The sequence below is a fragment of the Nymphalis io genome, chromosome 10 (genome assembly GCF_905147045.1).
Source record: "Nymphalis io chromosome 10, ilAglIoxx1.1, whole genome shotgun sequence".
In the NCBI taxonomy this organism is placed as follows: domain Eukaryota; kingdom Metazoa; phylum Arthropoda; class Insecta; order Lepidoptera; family Nymphalidae; genus Nymphalis; species Nymphalis io.
This window is the reverse complement of record NC_065897.1, coordinates 5,965,809-5,984,186: the sequence shown is the minus strand read 5'-3', so window position 1 is coordinate 5,984,186 and position 18,378 is coordinate 5,965,809. Positions and strand designations below refer to the sequence as shown.

Here is an 18,378-nt window from a genome sequence, read left to right as displayed (position 1 = left end):
AAGTAACATCTAGCTTGTAATTAAGGACAAAATGGTCAGCATCTACTAGTTCTTTTTATTATGTAGTAAAAGATAAAGTTACATAATTACGTAAATAGTGGAAAAATTGTGTTATACATTAGATTTCATATAGTTATCATTCAGTTAGACTTTTAAATGATAGAAGAGGAGATAAGTGGGCTAATTAACCTTTTAATATGATTAATTATTATTTACTATAAATATTAATAAATTAGTAAAAACAAATTACAAGCTATTTTGTTGTTTTTTTCACTTATTTGAATATAATGAAACCACGTATGCCATCGTGGACTTTTCAAGAGGAACAATTCCATCACACATGATTTTTGTCTAACTTTAACCGTTTACGCAGCGCACGAAACGGAAGCTCTCAAAGGGAATAAATTTTCCGTTTTTGTAACATTTTTTATTCAGAATGACATTTCATGCTTCTTAATTTAAAATCACAGAATTGCATACAACATTTATCCTTTACGAGCGAAGTCGCGGGTAATAGCTAGTAACACGTATTGTATCGAAAAACAAAAGAAGTACGTTTTATATATATTGTTCTGTTTTTTTAATCCGTAATATGTACATTTTTTTTAATAAGCCACTCTGACAAAATATATTTTACCAGATCCCTGTTACCAGAGACCGCCGCGCGTCTTCGTTCGCTGCATATAGCTCAATGCTATAGGCAACAGCGCGGCAGTCGGCGCACTTTACATAAACGCGTAGGCGCGCTTAACTGACGAGTGTCCAGCATAAGCTGAACCCTATTTAATATGATTGATCATATAGATCTGTGCTCAACTTACATTGGAAGGATCTAAATCTCTAATATAATATATATATATATAGATTTACATGACAACGTGGTGTTAATCATATATATGTCTTTTTTATTTATTGGTCATTCAACATTCCATTAAATTAAAGTGCAGTATTGTTGACTTTTTATATTATGGATATACTAATTTGTCTGCGATTTTATTTATTTTATATATTTGATGTTGTCAAAACAACTCCTCGACAACAGATACTGGTATCGAATTCAATAAGATATCTAAAATAGATTTTGCTAAAAATAAATAAAAAATATTTGTTTTTATACGGGCTCGTAAGCCTCGGTAGGATGTTAACCTAGTTCTAGCTCTTTCCTATACAGGATAGGTCTTTGCTCTCTTCTAGTAGCTGTGAGGTGAGTTACGACCGCGGTTTAAAAGGTAATTGTTGCTAAATCCTATTTTGCTTAGTAATGGTATTTTTAATTACGCCGTACTCTTACTAAGTCGACAGCGTCACTTATGTATGTTGATGGTATGGTAAAGCTTTGTGCACGCCCGTATGATGATGAGTGGGTGGTACGTACCACCCATTTATCACATACCTATTATACTGCCAAGTAGCATAATTGGTATTGCTCACACCTCCGGTTTGGCGGATGAGGTTATGTACGGGCACAAGAGATACAATATTTTAGTTACCAAGTTTGGTGGCGCATACACATTGTAAGGGATATTTGTTTTTTCTGACAGTGCAAATGTCTATCGGCGGTTGTGACCACTTACCATCAAGCGGCCATATGCCAGGCCGTTTAGCTGTTAGAAATTAAAAAAAAAAATTATTATATTACTATTTTTTCAGATATTAGTATTAGAGTAGAATTGCTTATTTATTGAAATTAAGCGATTGTTTTAAAAGTTTTAAAACGGTGGGTCCGTCATTTTTAAAAGCGTTATATCCGCAAATGAAACAGAAATAGTAAAATGAAAAGAGATAGCAAATTGGTTAGAAGACGTGAATTTTATATTCTTCGTGCAAGTGAATTTTCATATGCTTAATTTATGTTTATAAGTCATCTTATGCTCGACGGTGAAAACATCATGAGGAAATCTGCATTCAGTAGATGAAAATCTGCCGCGTGTATCCACCAAACTGCAACGGAAAAGAGTGGTGTAGTAAGCTCCTAATCTTAAAAATGAGAGGAGATCTTAACCCAGCAGGCTGTTATTTACTTTATTTTTTATCGAACAAAAATCACAACTTTCATTTCATTACTGGAAAAAAAGTAGTTTTGACTAATCGCCAGCGGGCGTTATACGTTTGTCCACATTATGTAATTTTTGCAAACGCATATTATATTCCTTTTTAAAACTCGACAAATATTATACACTCGAACCGTGTTGACGTGTACCGATTGTTGTTCAAGTTTAATGACGTTCGACGTTCGTCCGAATAGACGCAGCATGAATAATTCATTTATCGATAATTTTTTGTGCCAATTGACTTCGAAAATAATTTTCATTGTATCGGTACCTTGCTACTATGCATTTTGATATAGTATATTTTTAAGATTGTAAGTTAACGATGGTCTGTCTAATTGAATTATAAAATAAACTTTGTTCGTTTTGTTTACTATTATTTAAAAAGAATTAAGCAATATTTAGCAATCGTTTCTGTTAAATTTTCTTGACTTTAATGGCATTTTGATTATTTAAACGTAAAGCAAAAACCTAAATGTATAGGAATATGTATTGTAAAAAGTTACTTAAAAGAATACATAATAGGTTATTACACACAGAAATTTATTTTAGCTGCGAAAATTGAACGTCCCATTATGTTGTAATATAATTGTATAAATCGGCGCGTTATAAATAGGATGGAACTTTGTCAAAATATATATGTATATATGGAAAATGACAGTTCTCAACCGAAGTATCGTTAGCAAGTAATTCTCGAACAATAGCTTAGAACGTTTCGCGAGCAATGACGCGCGTTTGCCTACGTTAGCGCTACCGGGCGGACCGCGCGTGTTTCAGTTCCAAAAGGTCGCATCCCACTCTGATCGCACGCGGGTTATCCAATTTATACACGCTGTCATGATTCGTACAGTAGTCAGTATCTATTTTTAATAACATTTGTTTATACTTTTTTAGGTCATCGATGTATATAAAGCAGCAATTATTGTACCAGCGTTGTTCGCAATTTAAATATCCAAAAGAATGAAATTTTATTATAATAATTTTATGTTTCGCTTTCTTCAACATCAATAAATCAGATTTCAGACTAATATAAATGCGAAAGTAACTGTCTGTTTGCTTGTTAACTCGTAATTAAGGAAGTATTATTAGTAATTTCACAGAAATACAAGGAGATTTTAGAAATAGAAGGAGATGAGAAGGAGATTGAAGGAGATTTCATATTAGTGACGGGTGACTGGGGTGAATGCCGGGTGACAACATAGACGTGATTTGACACGGAACAGCTAAGAAGAAATGATCCATTCTGTGAGCTCCTATATCAATTTTTATTCGCAATGACAATTATATTTTAAATATACGTCTCTTTATGTCCGGTAATCGCATTAATACGATGTCATTATTTTCTCTTATCGTGTAATGACCACCGGTTCTTATTAACACGGTATAAAGCAGTAATTACTGATACACGCTAACTTGCTATAATGAATAATGGCCGCATATATAATACGCACTAGGCTTGTGGTTTATAAGTCAACAATGATCGGATGCAATAAATATGCTGTGATAATTACAATTGTTTTAATGTAATTATTCATTTTGATTGTCTTTTTTATTATCTCACATGTGTGCGAATAGACATACATATATCGCGAATGAAGCGTTCAATGTTTTTCACTTTATTTGTTGTGGTACATTATCGTTAGAAATAAATAAACACATTAACAGTCGTGATTATCACTAAAGTCGTGTATTTTACTTTACTTTATACTTTATTGTACACCACAAAGAGAAAAAAAAATACAGAACATGGATACCGCCTAAATAAAAGTAGCAAATTTTGGCGACCTTATCGCTACATAGCGATCTCTTTCAGGCAACCAACGTATTTTATTTAAGTTTTAATGTGAAACGTCTATTGTGGCATCGCGGGTAAGACAGATTCGTATGCCGTGACAGCAAACGACATGACGCTCTATTATGCCATCATGTCCTATCTCCGCCGATGCTCTTTACTCCCTTGTGTATGCATGGCGCCTATAGTATATACATCGTTTCTTTACACTATTATAATAATAAGAAACATATATTTATTTTATAGAATAGGAAGGCGGACGAGCCTATGGGCCACCTGATGGTAAGTGGTCACCAACATCCATAAACATTGGCATTGTAAGAAATGTTAACCATCGCTTACATCACCAATGCGCCACCAACCTTGGGAACTAAGATGTTATGTCCCTTGTGCCTGTAATTACACTGGCTCACTCACTCACCCTTCAAACCGTAACACAACAATACCAAGTACTGCTATTTTGCGGTAGAATATGTGATGATTATTTATTTTACTAAATATTTATTTATTTATTTGCTATTTGCGTGGATATATTGAAATATATATCTAAAACGGACAAAATTATCACTGTGAATAAGTCAATGTCGATTGTCAATTGTCGTCGATGACCATTTTAAATATATATTCAATACAATATGTAAATTATTTTAAAATATTAAATATTACGTTTCATCTAATTCTCAGCAAAATTATTTCATTATTTATTATTTAAATATTAAAATATTTATTCAAAAAACTGCCTTTAAAAATGTGCCAACGTTAAGGAGAAGTAAGTTATGATTTTTTTTTTAATTTAAATATTAACAATACATAATGAAAATTTTAAATAAGGTTAACGAGAAATAAAAAAATTGTAACATCTAAACAAAAACTTAGTTATGTAACAATAAAAAAAGGATAACTAATATTAATGTTAATGATTAAATTTGAATCGTCATTTTACAAATAATTACAACGTTAAGCTGTTTTGCTAAGCTAATTTAATGTAAAATTAAGATTCAATTAAGACCTCTTTTTATCCATATTATGTACTTGTGTGCTAAAATTAATAAATTGACGGAACGTTATAATCTTTTTTAATAAGATATCTTTGGTTTATGTAGATCATTAACCTATCGGTCGAATATGAGGACAAAAAGCAATATTTTGCAGTTATGTAAGGGATGGTTTATATTTCTTACAGTGCCAATTTTTATGGTTGATCACTATCAATTGAGTCTGTCTGTCTTTATTTGAAATAAAAAAGACGTAATGATTTGGAACAGAATGGAAGGAATGGAAGAGAAAGTTAAAGCTTATTCTTCAGGCTGCTCCCATGCAGGATGCCACGCAATTGAAAAATGCAATTTTCAATGCAAGTTTCATCAAGTTTGTCTTCACCGTTAACGACAAGATAAATTATAAACACAAAGACATGAAAAATCAGCGATGCTTACCCAGCCTTTAAACCCCGACCATCAATTTTTTCCACTGGGCTAACACGGCCCGCGACTAATAATAAAAAAATCATAGTTATTAAAATTGATTATACTAAGACATGGTAACTTTAGCTTGATTATCATATAATGCAATCATTAATATTAAATCGTATATTTCAACGTCAGGATTAATTTATTCTATGAGAGATCGTCCATTTTGTTTTTCTATTATTCAAAACGTCATCATAGTAATATTATAAGGATTGCTTTTTCTTTACTTTTTTATTTTGTTTCCATGTAAAAAGTAATTTGGAACTTCTATATGGAACTTTCCTATTAAGAAAGATCTCTGGGATAGGTGGGCAGGGTATTTGGAATATTTATGCCATTGTGCCATTTTATTATGCCAACGTTGTCGAAGAGAACGTCGTAGTTCTTAAATGCTTAACAGTTTTAAGTAGATCCGAAAAACGCAAAGCGATCATTATATTATTAGTAATAAAAATACGACTGCATACCTATGTACACGCATGTCTTACACAAACCTATAATAATATGTGTCAGTTATTGCACATATTTGCAACGTTTTTTGCATACATTGCAGTATAGAGGATGGTTATTATTACTGAAGTGAAAACATAAATCGTTAGGAAATACGTAGTCTGCTATAATTTAAGGTTCGTTGCTCTTTTGCCTTCAACAATTTATTTCGTATTGGGTAAACATATATTTATTATAAATTAGCTGTTCTGCGCGGTTTCACTTTTAAACGTTAATTCTCGGCCAATGTATCGTTATATACCTTCTCAATAAATGGGCAATCTAACGAAAAATATATTACCATCTCAGACCAGTGGATCATAAGATTAGCGCGTTCAAATAAACATACCATTCAGCTTCAAGCTATTAGTATAGATTGAACAATATTTTTGTTTTTTTTTTCATAATATCAAAATTGTATTGAGTCAACGTTTATTTTAAAAAATCTACGTGATGGAGTAAAATAATATAATACCTCGCCGCGACCGAAGGATAATTATAAGTATGTAACAGACCTGGTTACTAAAAAAATCAATTGAAAGAAATCGGGAAGTTCCTGTAGAGCTTTGCTGTAAGAACAAACTCAAACCCACGCAAAATGCGACCGTGAAATATCAGAAAATGATGTACAAAATCAACTTCAATAATTGTAGTATTTAAAGGACACACAAAATAAAATTGCATAGTAGTCGTAAATCGGTTTTCTTCGACTGAGATACGAAGTAAGTTCTTATAGAATAGCACTGCTGCAGTATGTGTGTAATACCATCAAAGACATGATCGGCATCTGTATATAAATAGGCAATGACAAAACAGTTCAACGCCTTTTTCTCCTCTGTTTGTCAACCGATTTTTGATACTTACATTTGGAAAAAAAATTTGAATACAGAACGTTATTTAGTATCGTTCAGCAGTTGATGGAAGTTATTATGGTCGAATTTCGACCATTGGGCGAATCTAGTATTCGCCCAATGGTCGAAATTCGACTCAAAATTCAGTATATAAAACAAGGTATATTGAGTACGTTTATTTTATTATTTATCCTTGTTGAATATTGTATGTTGTATAAACCTACCTGTGCTTTACTTTTTTGTGGTACTAATGATACATAATTTACATAAATTTTGATAAATAGTTTGTGTTGCATCTGTTTGGCAGACCCTAAATTTATTTTTAAGTTTTGTTTAAGCTTTGAATATTAAATTTTACAAAATTTGTTAGGGTTTTGACCTAGTAATGATATGACGTATTTTAGAATACATACAAAAATTAACTGTAATGAGAACAATAATTTTGGTTGGATGTAATATAGCGTAAATAAACTAAATTATCGGTATTGTAGGTGAGGCCAGACTTTTTTTTACTTTATAAAACATTCCTTTCCTTCCTTAATAAAACTATCGTCTCAGGAAAACCTTTCTTGTTTTGCTATGAAAAATACATATAAGAACTTTAAGAATTAAATGATATGAGCTAGACGGCCTCCGAGGCCGGGAAAGCACCACTGAATGGGTATGTGCTTAATTTGAGTTTATTATAGTTTAGTATAGTGAAAACGGCATAAGCATGAATCGGATAAAATTCTGCCATATGTATTTACCCATCCGCATTGGACTAGCCTAGTGATAAAGCTGGTAACTTTTTCCTTAAGAAGAAGGAGTCTTTTGTTCGTCAATGGGACACTTTATCACTTTATTTAATTATTTAGCATATAGTAGTAGATTGACGCTTAAAAGCTTTTAAGCCATCAATTTGCAATTAACATGCACTTTGACCTTGTAAAAAAACTGAATAAAAAAAATTGTTCAGTTGAATTCGATTTAAAAATAATAATCAGCTTCTTATTATGCTATTACGCGACGCGACAGACGAAAGAACGTTTACGAATTAGAATATACATATTTTTTATTTTGCACTTTTTTACACTGAAATTAGTAAAATATTGTATTTTCAAATTTATAAATTTACTCCCAAATAAAAATTTAGTAAAAACAAATTCTTTTTTTTTGACATTATTCACACACGGCCATCTGATACCAAACTAAGCAGAGCTTGTAAATGTCTGTCCTGGGTGTGAATCGAACCCATAACCTTCGGCGTGAAAGGTGTCACCAACCACGCGAACCGGCTCGTCAAATTCAATTCAATTATAATAAACACTGGAAAAATATGTACATCAAATCTATAATTATGGATAAATCGATACGTACTAATGATATATTTTATCTTTATTGCCTGCCTCGTGCGTTTAATAATAATAAAAAAAACTTAATAAATAAATTAAAAAATCATTCATTCATTGTATTTTAATTACAAAAAAAATATTTATAAATTTATTATAAAAACGTATGTGTTCATAATTAGTATTAGAAACAGGTGCTTTTTCATTGTTCATGGTTTTCGCTCTTCTAAAAGATCTTGCAGATAGATATAGAATAGAATAATGAATCACTGCAATACTAGTTATATACCGATATCATTTATATGGAAAACTACTTGCAATAATTAAGCATGCATAGTGCAAATGAATAAAAATTAAATCAAGAACGCTGGGTAGGTAACACGATTGTCTTAATGGTTTAGTGGCTAGCCTATAAAGCAGTAGATGGCGAGGTCCTGGGCTTCAAATACCAGGTCAAGCGAATAAAATATTACTGGGGTTCAGTAACAGCACAAAAGTCAATAAAGAAGAAAAGTAAGGAAACGGGAATTAAAACACTGCCGTGTTTACACGTCCGTACCTCGGAAAACACGTAAATCCTGTAACCCTGCGCCTGTACCGGCCCATGGCGTTTCATCCAACTTGTGCACTATAATATCTCCTACGTAGGTGATTGCTTAGTTGGAAATCGGTAAAGAGGATATCATCATCGTCATTATCATTATAAGTACCATCCAATAGACAGTCAATCTACTGTTACTATGTCAATTATTTATATTGCTTAACTTCACATCTTAGAGATGTAAGCTCGACCGAAATATTTTTATTTAACGCAATTTTTTTAATTTTACACAAACTTGTAGATCTGATTACAATACAATCTAGTAAATTAAATTTGCTTGTTTCGCGATTCGGATAACTAAAAGCTTATTTTAAAGAAGGTTCTTTGAAATTAGGTTAATTTTTTATAATTTCAATCAACCGTAAGTGTTTATAGAATAATTATTAAATTATACCTATTTAATTTACGTAAATGCACAGTTGGCAATGAGATAATGACGCGCCTGTTCGCCATCGCCATATGTCCCAATGAACTACATAAACACCAAAAAAATGTATGTACTATAATAAATATATATAAACTACAAAAGTGAAACCGGATCAGTTGATAATATTAAAAAAAAAACTTATAATCGTCACTCTCTTGAGGACTGCATTTTATTCCTTTACACTGATCCATCACGACTGGCAGATTTTGACACTGATAGCTAGGAGTAGGTTTCCTCAGGATGTTTTTACCAAAACGATTTAAAGAATTTTCACGTACAAAATGTCGACAGTTTGGCGAGATTAAATAATTAAAATATATATTATATCCGTACCGTAACAGCCCGTGAATGTCCCACTGCTAGGCTAAAGGCCTCCTCTCCTCTTTTTGAGGAGAAGGTTTGGAGCTTATTCCACCACGCTGCTCTAATGCGGGTTGGTAGAATTCACATGCGGCAGAACTTCAGTGAAATTAGACACATGCAGGTTTCCTCACGATGTTTTCCTTCACCGTAAAGCACGAGATGAATTATAATCACAAATTAAGCACATGAAAATTCAGTGGTGCTTGCCCGGGTTTGAACCAACGATCATCGGTTAAGATTCACGCGTTCTTACCACAGGGCCATCTCTGCTTATATATTATATATCTATATTATATATATCATATTATATTATACAGGACTTTATTTCCATTGTCTTAAAAATCCGTATGAAAATGAATTTTATATATATTGTGATTTCCGTAAACAATATTAACTGTACTGCATTTAAATTTATTTAAATATCTGATGGTATGGTATATCTATACTTTAAAGGACTTTTCAAACAAATGAGACACTCGGACTACTGAATAAGTTAGAAAAAGTAGTTCTGATTAATACAAACAAAACGTTATAAAGTAATACAAACTTAAATATACTAAAATATAAATAATGAATTAACGTGAATTAACCTTAAAAAGTATATACTGATCAAAACTTTCACCAGAGTAAGAATGGCAACCGGAATTAGATTTTTAATTCAATTGACTGTTGTTATGTGTGTCATCGTGAATACTACGAAGGTTCCAGAACTTGGTGGTTAGAACTAGGCCTCCCCTCCACGTGGAATCCCTCCACAGAAGGTAAAACGTGTACCAACACGTGCTTTTCGTGTTGTTACACTTTCCCTATTTATACTATGAAAACGCAATAGAATTCAAGAAGGGATAATTTTTTATATTTGTTTCGTATTCATAATTGCTTCATTGTGTCGTTATTTTAATATTACTTATAATTCTATAGTTGATATTCATTGTATATATGTATTCAAAGAATAATTACATCGCTTACAAAATTTATAAATACATAAAGGTATATTATATAACAAATAAACTGGGACTCTTACATCGCTATTTATATGTTTGATTACGCAGACTTTTACCGTATTTTTCGTTTACATTATATAAGATATTTTTCGAGATTCTTTTTTTTTGATTTTAAATAAATTCTTATTATTATTATATTCTGTAAGAATATAAACAAATCTCACCGCAGAACATGATCGTGAAATGTCAGCAAGTGATACGCGTCATTGATTATAGTCATTATAATATTTAAATAACACACGCGTGTTATTTTTATGTATATAATCGGGTTTTTATCGCCAATATCTACGGGTGGTGGTGATCACTTACAATCAGGTGACCCATTTGCCGATTACCTATGTATTATAAATTAAAAAAAATGCAAATTATACGTTGTATTAGCAGTTACTAGAGTAGGTATGGAGTGATGAGCGGAGTCCGCGTACCTGTACACCGGCTTCTATGATGTTAAATGCACTAACTTGTTTTTAAGTTTCTGTTTCGCTGCTTCTTCTTTTTTATATATATTTTTATTATCACTATACAGCTTTATTTTTATTATTTAATAAGTGAGATACGAAATGATTTGTTACAGAATTGTACTGAGCATACATATATATGATAATCTTGTATTTGGTACAAATAAAAATAAAAGTGAACCGTCGTGGGACGTCAGGCAGATCGGAAACATTTAAATTATTCTGTGTAGATTAAACGCATATAGTTTATGAGAGGATATAAATATAGCATAATCAAAAATAAGTTTTTTTTTTAAGAAAAAGTTTAATATAACATTTTTTTATACCCCACCGTATTAGATTTGTCATACTATCTTATAACGTGGCGACGTTTCGCCACGCAACAGTCTGACGCGCCGAATATGATGTTTCAAATCAAAGGTCTTTTCTAAATATAATGAAATAAATATATGTTACGGCAGTGTTTAATATTTTTTTGAAGTGAAATCTCGTTGGTCTTGATCAAGAAATCTTTTTCTCGTTACGACTAAGCTTTAAAATATTTCCTAAAAGCAAAATATGTACGTGCAAAACTAAATAAACGTTTCTTGTAGGGAGTATTTTGAATTACTCTTTACTCTTTTTTTATGGGTAACCTGATGGTAAGTGGTCACCAACGCCAATAGATAATGGCGCTCTAAGAAATATTAATTACATTGTATGAACATGTTCTTTGGTTCATTCATCTTAAAATACACATAGCCGCGAGAAATCGGAAGACTTGCCTTTGTTTGAATTATAAAATTTTTTTTATCAATTAAATATTTCCCACAAAAACTTCCGTTTAACAATGTCGTTTCAGCGGCGTTTCGTTAAATAATGCCTGGGAAGTTATTAATAAAAAATAAAATATACGTAAATAACAGTAATATAAATGTTTGAACTAAAAAATATATTTTTTAATTGATAATTTTAATTAACAATACAGTTTAGAATCAAACTCGATTCAACATACTAGAATAATTTGGCTTAGTTGGGTAATGTTTTGTCAACGTTTCACAAAAGTACGCGGACTGACGACTTTCTACGTTGGCTACGTTGACATAATTCGTTAAATAACGTCATATAACAATATATAAATTAATAATTTATCTTCGTATATCTTGAGAATAATTAATATTACATTTAACAATTGAGACATTTAAAGTTAAAAAATACATTAATATATAAGCCATATAATTCTGTAGAATATTGTATAGGTATAAACTTTAAAAAACTAGTATTTATTGACTTTTACAAAAGATATATACATTTAATTACGTAGTACAATAGCAGAAGTAAAGATAAATAAAAAGACATCTCAAAAAGTCTATCTATAGTCTATATAATATTAATTGTTATAATTATAGTTTTAATTGTCGGCGAAGTTGTTATCGGAACTTTGGAAGTAATCAAGTACGGGGGAATAGCGTTGTTTCATAAAAAATTTTTTTTTTAATCAATAGCTGTTTGTAGTGCTATAAAGCTTTTAACAGATGGCGTGGAATTTAAATATATATATTACAATATATATACTTCTTTGATATTTTCAACATTTTTAGATACAATTTTATTATTAATGTTAACTGATGATTGGTTATGATACTGATTAATATGTTTGAATTATTTCTTTTTTTCCAAATGTGATGAGCATCTAATCAATAACTTCTTATTTAATTCAATTATTTTTTTAATATTCAATTGTAAATTAATAGTATCTAATGTTAGATTCTTGTCATAAATTTAAACAAAATATGTAAATCTAAGATTTGTTTTTTCTTTAGTCTTCTTGCCATTAGAATATGCTTTAAACGATTAATGAAAAAGTGTAGATACTGTGTAATTCTTGCCGATTTTTTCTGGTAGAAAATTTAATTGTTTTATAAAAATAACGTAAAAGTTTATATTAATAAAGATATTTTTTTTATTTATTTAACTTTGATTTATAATACCAACTCAAAACAAACAAAAATCTCTTCCGACTTTTAATAAATTAATGAATATTTATGCCATTACATGATTATGATGACGATGATGCTTTTTAAATTCGATTCAGCATTTTAATATAATATGAAAAAAATGCCGATTGGTTGTCTTCCGTTGTTAATGTATTCCCTTTACTGGTAAACAGTAACAGCCTGTTAATGTCCCACTGCTGGGCTAAGGCCTCCTCTACCTTTTGAGGAGAAGGTTTGGAGCTTATTCCACCACGCTGCTCTAATGCGGGTTGGTAGAATACACATATGGCAGAATTTCAATGGAATCAGACACATGCACGAGATGAATTATAAACACAAATTAAGCACATGAAAATTCAGTGGCGCTTGACCGGGTTTGAAACCACGATTATCGGTTAAGATTCACACGTTCTAACCACTAGGCTATCACGGCTTTACTGGTAAAGCGTCTTCAATCAACAGCCAATCGTTGTCCACTGCTGAACATAGGCCTCTCCCAAGGTGCGCCAAAGCTCCCTGTCCTCCGCCTTCCGCATCCAGTTGGTGCCCGCCACCTTCTTAAGGTCGTCGGTCCACCTGGCTGGAGGGCGCCCTACGCTGCGCTTGCCGATTCGCGGTCTCCACTCTAGGACTCGTCTGCTCCAACGGCCATCGGTCCTACGACATACGTGACCAGCCCACTGCCACTTCAGCCTGCTAATTTTGCAAGCTATGTCGGTGACTTCGGTTCTTTTCCGGATAATCTCATTTCTGATCTTATCCTTCAAAGATACTCCGAGCATAGCTCGCTCCATAGCACGCTGAGCGACTTTGAATTTGTGGACTAGTCCCGCAGTTAGTGTCCACGTTTCGGCACCGTATGTCATGGCAGGTAAGACGCATTGGTTGAAGACTTTCGTCTTCAAACATTGCGGTATAGACGACTTGAGGACTTGACGAAGGTTGCCAAATGCTGCCCATCCCAAGCGAATTCTTCGATCGGCTTCCTTCTCGAAGTTGTTCCTACCGACTTGTATTATCTGTCCTAGGTAGGTATATTCACTAACAACTTCGAGAGGTTTCCCCTCGACGTATATCGGTCCCGGCACGACATGCCTATTAAACATGACCTTGGTCTTGTCCAAGTTCATACCGAGACCGACACACCGGGAAGACTCGCCTAGGCTACGCAGCATTTCGGTGAGTTGTTCCAGCGACTCTGCTATGATGACGATATCGTCGGCAAATCGAAGGTGTGAGATGTACTCGCCGTTTACATTGACTCCATACATAGTCCAATCCAGCGTTTTGAAAACGTCTTCCAACGCGTTGGTGAACAGTTTCGGGGATATTACATCCCCCTGTCTCATCCCTCTGCGCAGTTGGATCGCCTTCGTCTTACAGTCCTGGATGTGGACAGTCATTGTAGCGGCGTTGTACAGACATCTCAGTACCTTGATATATCTCCAATCGATATGACATCTCTGCAATGAGTCGAGCACTGCCCAGGTTTCGATGGAGTCGAAGGCTTTCTCGTAGTCCACGAATGCCATACACAGCGGCTGATTGTACTCTTCGGTCTTCTGCACAATCTGCCGAACAGTATGGATGTGGTCCACGGTGCTGTAGCCTGATCGAAAGCCGGCTTGCTCTGGGGGCTGGAACTCGTCAAGTCGTCTGGCGAGACGGTTCGTGACGACTCTTGAGAACAGCTTATACACGTGACTCAGGAGGGAGATTGGTCTGTAGTTTTTCAAGAGGGTTTTATCACCTTTCTTGAAAAACAGTACCACCTCACTCCCGCTCCACGTTTCCGGGGTCTTGCCATGTTGGATGACGGAATTAAAGAGGCTTGCTAGCTCTTTCAGGACCGGAGTCCCGCCTGCCTTAAGCAACTCTGTTGTAATTCCGTCATCTCCCAGAGCTTTGTCGTTTTTAAGCTGTTCTAGAGCCGCCCTAATCTCGCCTTGGTCAACGACCGGGAGCTCCTCGGAATAATGGTGCATAAGAGGGGCGCGCTGGTCATCAATACTGATTCCCACGGGTTTATCTGATCTTGAAGAGAACAACTGCCCATAAAACCTCTCTACTTCTCCGACAATCTCAGGCCTAGAGGTAACGACCCCACCATTTTCAGTCTTAAGTTTTGTCAGACGCGGCCTCCCAAACTTGCGAGCGAACACTTTCGATCCCCGATTTTGCTCAATCGCAGCCTTGATGGCACGGATATTGGAGGTCTTATTAATTAAAAATTAGAACACCGAAGACTCATCTTTAATGTAAAATACAAATAATGAAACTCAATTTAATACATGCAAGTCATAATGATACCGTCATTATGACTTGCATGTTTCTGTTCTATATAAGGTTGTCCATCATATTTTATTATTGTCTCTCGCTTGTCATTTAGGGATCGTATATTACGGCAGGCAGGCTGCTTAACGCGAACCCATAATATTGGTGGTATAATATGCTGTTTTGCTTCGCCCCTTTCTAAGCATCAAATAAAATTGTCTATATTTGTATAATTTATAAATCATTTTACTGACTTGAACATTTCATTATTATGTTTGTCCTCATTCGTTTTCGAGAACTTTGACAAATAAAATCAATTTGAAACATTAGCTATATACGTTAAAAAACACAGGCTCAACTCTCTCTTGAAAACGAAACATAGTAATACAAATTATATACTGTAATATATATAATGTAGTTAATATAGAAAATGATACTCTTAATATTTAGATTTTTATTTTTATCTTTGAAAATAAGTCATTAATAGTTATTGAAATAAATTTATATAAAAAAGTCAATAAATAAAGATGGAGTAAATTAAATAAAAATATTTCCTTTAAACAGTTTCGTTGAAAAATAAAAATAATAATATTTTTCTGCGCGTCCAGTACACACATTCGACCAGACACGACACCGAAGAATATAGTAAACGCAGAGAGGCGGCGGCACGGCATAGCACGCCGTTTGCCGTTACGGCATACAACTCGGTCTCGCAAAAGCGCGCCGGAGGTAGAATAGATGTTTCAGATTAAAACATTATAGATGATTAAGTGATATGAATAATAATGTAAACTTACTTGTACAGGTCAATAAGTTCACGGTTGAGGTCACACGTTAACAGAGCTTGAGAAATGCACATTATACTTTTCATTAACGAAGTGAAAACTTGTGTATAAAAATTCGCATTAATTAAAACCATTATTATTCCGTTATACTCAATATTACTGAGCAACCAGCAAATTAAATGTGTCGTTTGAAATATAAAATGATTGTGTAATACAAATACAATACAATTATTAAATAAATATACATAGGTGTTATAAATGAATATATCAATATTGCGTGTTATCGAGACTCGGTAAATTTAGACCAATTTTTTTTCTGCGAATTTATTGCACAGTACTTTTATAATGAGTATTAATCAATTGTCTATGATATTCATATGTAATAAATTTTTTTTTTTAAAACTTTATTATTGGGTTTTAAAAACATCCTATTCGGAGATTTTTTTTAAATTACAGTAACAGTACATGAATATTGTTCTTTAAATTCGTATACAGATTATTATTTATTTTATTTCATTCGTCAAAATTCGTGTTAATATTGTGATGACCGCGTTTGTCTAGACTCTAGTTTATAAGGCTACACTTTTTAATTTCTGGGTTTCTCTTAGAAAGCTTCTCGGAACCCAGTTCAGATATTCCGTCCATTGGATAATGAGATTGAGAGATTAGAGAGTAACCTTGTGTTTTCGCATACACTTGTACGCTCTAAAGCCCTGCACAGATAAAATGAAGTCGGTCACGAGCACATCATCATATTTCTGTTTGATTACGCATCCAGGGAATTAAATAATTAACTTCACACTATTTCAAAAGAACAAAATCATTTCAGATCTGTGATGTTTCTGACTAAAAAGTAAAACGTGATTATTGCTTGTCGAAATTCTACTTTGTCTTAATAAGCAACATTTTTGTTTGCTCATTATCACTTAATTACCAAATTCCTTGACACACTGTAATACAATGACACTTATTTGCATTTCTGTTAGTAGCACCCGTAAGAATATAGATATAATAAGATAAAATATAATGTAAATAATTTTTATTACTTACACCATAAAGTATCAATTGTAGACAATATTTATTTTTTATGAAATAGGTAGACGAATGAGCTATTGGGCCTGCCAATTAATAACCGTACCTTATATTGCCAATGCGCTAACAATCTTGGCAACGAAGATGGTATTTCCCATGTGCTTGTAATAACCCTGGCTCACTCACCCTTGCTGAAACACAACAATACTAAGTATTGATGTTTGGCATTCGATTCAATGATGGTACCCTTACAGGCTTGCACTAACTCTTACCATCAAACAAATAATTATAACGTGTATTTGTGATAAACGAAAATATTTTTTTATTCATGGAACAAACGATTTTTCATCAGTTTTACGACAATTTGTTTTGTAAATACTTAAAAATTCGCATACATCTGTTGCATATTACATTCATATTGAATTTACTTATTAATTAAATTCCCAATGTTAATTGATCAACTATGTAATAGTTTATTGAAGATTGTTGGAAAAGAAAAACGAATACTTTTTGAGTGATCAAATAAAGACGAGATGATTAGAATATCCTTGTAAATTCGTTTATGACAAAAACACTAAAATATCCTGTTTATATTATAATTGTATAATATATCTTTGTGAAAAGAGTATTTATGTAAGCACTATAATATTGTAGAAAATAAATTAAGAATTGAATAATTTATATCATTCGCTTGTCCTAATCCCATTTATTTGGAGTTGGTGCAGTGGGTTGTCTCTTCTTCTTTCTTCGGTTGTCTTTTTCTTTCATCGTTAGTGCTAGACCTTGTAGTCTAGTTCTAGTCTAGATACATATTTAGCCTTCCTCGTTCATTATAGCCATTAACAATATTTCTTATAAAATCTAATATTTACTGAGTGGTAAGGCTTCGCATATTCTACGGCCAAACATAAATACGTAGTATTGTTGTGTTCAGGCAAAAGGGACTCAAAATCTCAGTTATTAGGTAAGGTTAGCGCATCGGAGATATAAGGGATGATTAGTGTTTTGTAATTGGAATCATGCTTTTAATGAATACGAAGTATATATACTTTATTTGTTGATTATTGCTATATTTTGTTGATTAGTTTGAAAATACTTCAAGCAAGATAAACTACATACCTAACGACAACGAATGTAATTGTTAAAACAATTGCCTTCAATTATCTTTAATTGATATGCGCCCGTTTCTTCCATTAAGAGTCAAAAGGTAGTTTAAATATTTTTGACTAGTAATTTTTTAAAAATAAATTACAGGCAAATAAAATAATCATAGAATCTTAATTTTTTATCATAAATTGTTTGATTGTTTATTTTTTTGTTGTTATCAAAATAAAACATAAAAATTCGACAAAAACTTTTGGAGATATGAAATATATTCGTATGGGTTTAATGTAATAAATTATCACATCATGGGTACATTAAAATATAAATAAATACGTTTATTGAACAATCCAATCTCGAACGCGTTATTTTTGTTA

General features: G+C 32.7%; 1 protein-coding gene across 1 annotated transcript in view; it reads right to left on the bottom strand.

Moving 5' to 3' along the window:
* LOC126771261 (ATP-binding cassette sub-family G member 1) overlaps positions 1 to 18,378 on the bottom strand; it is a 34,810-nt gene that overhangs the window by 10,106 nt on the left and 6,326 nt on the right. The gene's annotated exons all lie outside the window — the stretch shown is intronic.